Raw genomic sequence first — 5299 nt, 5'->3', positions numbered from 1 at the left:
TCTTACCCAATTCAACCGATTGAGACTCTTGAATCTTATCTTCCACATATTTCGTCTCATTGTTAACATTAATAAAATTTGAATTATGACCAGAACCTTCCATATTAATTGAGGTCCAAAATAAAAACAAAATACCCAAAATAAAGTTAGCACACAATACCACATTATATCCCCATGCTATAGAGTCTACCTTTTTAGAATGTATAAATACATTAAGTAAAACTTAAATGTAGATTGCAATTAATTACCATTAAGAAAGAGTAAAATGAGTGAACAAATATTCTATTTAATGAATAGAATCTAGCAAGGGAATACATAGTAAAGAAAAATCATACACTTAGTTCTGAACTGAGATACTTCAAAATAATTATCTTTACCAATCTAAAAATTTACATTCCACTTACCTCAAAATATACATTATGTCATGTTTAATTCTAATTCTTTTAAATATGTAAAGAGTGAATTTTACTTTTACAAATAAATGTTTTCCATACACGAGAACATTCTTTTCCAAGTCTTTTATTTCTAAATCGTTTCGAATTATTTGTTGGAAACATGATAAGAAAGAGACCACAATCTGAAGGTACTCCAACCATAGAAATAGTTACATGATATCATTTTTTCTAGAATCAATTTCATTTTAAACAAGCAATCTATCTACAAGTTTTAGGAGTTGACGCAAAAGTATAATTAAGTACCATCAAACACAGTAATAATTCAATGGTATCTATCATCGCGAACATGCTACTGAAATAGAACAAAGAAATACTTTCACAATATCTCTATAGAGAACTTCGCAAGGTCATTCAACAACATATGATAGATCAGAAGCCAAGAAATTGATTTTTCGATAAAAAACGAAGAGCATTAGTAAAGACAAAATTGGAAGCTAATACAATAAGAGAAAGGGGTTCTTAGTTCTTACCATTGAAGTTAGTTATAGAAAGGGATGGCAACACTCCTATTAGAGAGATGGGATAGAAAATAGTCTTCAATGCTTCAAGGCTTCAAGCAAAGGAAGGATTCCTTTGTGGCATAATTCACATATATAGATAGGGGAATTCTGGTACTGATAAGTTGGCAAACTTTGGCATATACATTAGGACATTCTCTTTGTGGAAAATAATTCCTAACTTTATATTAGACGATTATAATAGGAATAGGTTAGGTCTCCCTAACTATAGATTCAATGACAGGTAATTGTCCTCCTTGCTTCTTATTTTCTATATATATATGTGTGTGTGTGGGGTGTTTTTGTGCCTTTGCTTAAAAAAAAACTATATATGCATGTCCTATAATTGATATCAATTTAATAAAAGATTAAAAGTGAAAGTGAGAGTCATGGATGAATTTTCTTGAATTTATTTTTCTTAAATATTAAATGAAATTGAAAAGCCAAAAACGTCATTATTTGATTTTTTGTTTTTTTGGATGGATTGAGTATACATCCAAATGGATATAACCATAGATATCCATTGCATATAATAGACGAATTTGGATGGATTTGGATGCCTTATGAATTATGGATAATTTTATCACTTCTAATTCTTGGAGAACAGTCTATGTGGTAAAATTTTAAGGGTCCACTTATAAGTTGGACTTTAGAAGGGAAAATGAAAATGGAAGACTTCAAATTCGTAAAATACATTTATTAGATGACTTTGGAGCTTTCTATTCTTCCACTATAAAATCTAACTCATAAACAATACAATACATATTAGTAACTACGGTCCGGATCCTAAGCTTTACCTAGAGCTAAGGTCTTATACTGCAGCAAGGATGGTAGTTTCAAAGACTTAAGAATCATAATATTACAAAATGTCTTGCGAATATGATAAATTGTGATGTACTGTTTACGGAACATACAAAAATAGCTATATCTATCCATTATCAGAGTAAAGATTTATATATAGCTAGTGCATCAACCAACATTCATTTGTACTACTTTTATTTAACAGTCAATAATGATTGAATGGTAGATGATGTAGTGACAGTATAAAAAACTCTTACACTGTCAGTGCATACATTTTTTTTTCTCATACATAAAAATGAAAAATTAATTTCAGCACTTTTATTAAATTAATATATAATTTTTAAGATAAAATTATATTTTTATCGTTCTTAATCAACATCCTTAGAGTTACCGTCAAGATATCCCATTATAAAAATATACAAATAATTGTTAAAAAATGCGGTTTATGACTTGATCCCTTTACTGAATATAGCCCGAGAAAGATTCCCTATTCTACAATTTTCTTATCCTCATGACTTGATCCTTTTACTTTATAAAAGAATATTAAAATATTGATTTTTATTTTGTTTATTTTTAGTTTTAATCGAATGAAGCATTCTAATAAATTTGTGACACAAAATAAGACATGTGATCCTCATCCCTATAGTTAGGTATACTAGTAATGTAGTCGGAAAAACAATAAAAAATAATATTACCATCTTATTATGTAATTCAATTTAAAATCTTGATTTTTGGTTGCTCTTTTATTATATGCTATTATTCTCCTTAAAGACTTTGATATAGTCATGGTTTTAACGGCTGATGTCCCCTGTTCTGTGATTTCCATAGCTGGTTTTTTTTTAGTTTTTTAATTGATAATTTTTTTATTCTTAACCAAAAAGGTGAAAGTGGGCTTGTTGAGTTTTAGTCAGGGTATTCAGACTTTATCTTCACACTTTTACAAACTAACTTTTGATATTTTTCACTTGTTATGAGGATGACCTTTTGAGATAAATAAAAAATGAAAATTAAGTAAAAGATGGTGATAATTTGTTTTTGGTTACAAGATGAATTATAAAATTTGAAGTGTTAGAAATAACCATACTATATTTTTTTTAGAATAATGAAAATCTATAGCAAAAAAATAAACACGTTCTTTAGTCATTTGTTATATTTGACGCGTTTTTCAACTAAATGCTATCCAACAACCTTATACTATACTTACTTCCAGCCAAAATATGTTGAATGATTCTCACTTGAAATCCTTATTGTCTTGCAAGAGGTAATACATTCAAAGTTTCATATTTTTGTCGTAGGCATTCTTGTTTTTGTGATGTTACATTCCACAAAATTTTTTATAGCAAACATTGTTGATTTTCAAGAATGCTTTGTGCATGGATTGTTGATTTTCCCACATTCAATAGTATTTTTTTGTAGCAAAGGTCAATAAATTTTAGACATTCATTATCTTTTTTTGTAACAAATATTATTGATTTCAGTTGCTTGTAGGATGACTTTTGTTGAATTTTAGACATTCAATAACATTGTTTTACCCTTTCTCTGATTTACTTCTTGTTTTCTATTATTTTTTTATGGTAGTTGAAGGTCCGAGTTTTCACGTAAAACAACCCATAAGTTAAACATGATTTGTTTTTTTTGGTATGATTGGGCTCTTTACTAAGTTTATGTTTTTTCATCTTTGTTTATTATTAGAAATATTTTGAGATTTTTCTGTTTGTGGATTCTTACTAAGTTTTAAATCTTGTTTATTGCCATATATAATTTTGTTGGTATAATTATTTTATGCTCGACTTAGTCATTCAGAGTGAAATTATTGTACAAAGATAATATTAAACAATTGTTACTATTTGCACTTTAATATGGTGACTGTTTTCTTGCTAAGTACCAGGTCTTGTTACACATCTCTATCCCCTGGTTTTGTGCTAGACTCAAATGACTGATTTGTATATTTGTTTAAATTAGCTAACTTTTTAATGTTTCATTCATGTGGAATGCATGTTATTTGATTTGGTATTTGGAAGGGAAAACAAATGATGAGGGGGAGTGGTGCTGGGAAACTATAATGGCTTATGTGCTTTTTTCTGTGTATGTTGATGTAGATATCATTTCATCCACTTCAGCTCTAGGTAGGTAATGGGATTCAGAAGCTTTTTTAGGACATTTCTTCCCTTGCATTTCCTTTTATAATTCAGTTAAGTGTTATAATGGGGAATACTAATACTCTAGTTATTGGTTGTTCAAATTGCATATGAAATACTTGTCATTGATTGCATACAGTGGTAGATCTTGATGTAAAGATTAGGGGATAACAATACTTAATTATAATTTTAATTAAGATGAGTAAAAAATAAAGAAATATACATAATTGTTTAAAAGTTTCAAAATAACATATTAACTATAAATATGGAACATGAGTACAAGTAGGAGTTAGTTAGAAAATCTATAGTTAGGAAGTCCTAATCTATTTCTATTAAAGTCCTCAACTATGCTACAAGGAATTTCATTCCACCAAGTAAATGATCTAGATCGAATTCCATAGCTAGCAAGTCTATCTGCACAAGCATTTCCCTCCCTATGAATGTATGAGATCCAACAATCCATGGACTCCATCAAAGCTTTGCATAATCGCCATTTGTTCATGAGCTTCCAAGGAATGTTAATTAAGCCATTAAACATTTGAGTAACCAACAGAGAGTCACACTCCAACTAGATATAATTCCACCCCTTTTGATTAGCAAATTGAATTGCCATCAATGCCGCATTTAGTTATGCAAATAGAGCATGTTGAGCATCAAACAAATCAGAGAAACCTCCCAAAAAGTAGCCGTTATGGTCCCTGAATATGGCTCCCCCTCCGGCTAGACCCAATGCACCATGAGCAGCACCATATGAGTTTATCTTTATTCTGCCCCTAGGAGGAGGGTACCAGATAATTTCCTTAATGCTAGGAGCTTTCCTGTAGTTAATTGAAACCTGAAGACTTGTCAAGATTGAGAAGTCATGAATAGAAGAATTGGCAAAGGAGTTTGTTGAATTGCCAGATAAGGAAGTTGCTACTTTGATGCTACTGATAGCTCGACAAAGAAGAATGTTTTTGTCTTCAAATCTACTCTTGTTTCTACAATGCCAAATATTGTATATGGAATGTATGACAGCAGAGGTGAACACGTCTTTAAGCTGAATACTCTCATTCTTATTACTGTTAAGGATGTCAGAGATGGAGGATGAAGTGATATGGAAATCAAATGTGCAGCTTACCCAATTCCAAATATCCTTAGAAAAAGAACAATGGAGAAATATGTGTTCAGAGTTTCCTCACTATTCTTGCAAAGATTGCACTTAGAAGCCATTGAACAACCTCTAGCCTTCAGATTTTCGTCTGTAGGAAGTCTATCCATAATCAATCTCCAAGTTGTAAAGGACTTTTTGTTTGCACCAATTCATCTCCTGGGTAGTAGAGAGGATATAGTTAAAAGCCTCATTGAGGCTTAGCTTACCATCACTGGATTGTTTCACACCATTCTGTCTTTGTTATTATAGATGTAT

Source organism: Lupinus angustifolius, chromosome LG09 (assembly GCF_001865875.1).
Source record: "Lupinus angustifolius cultivar Tanjil chromosome LG09, LupAngTanjil_v1.0, whole genome shotgun sequence".
Classification (NCBI taxonomy): Eukaryota; Viridiplantae; Streptophyta; class Magnoliopsida; order Fabales; family Fabaceae; genus Lupinus; species Lupinus angustifolius.
This window is presented reverse-complemented; position numbering follows the sequence as displayed.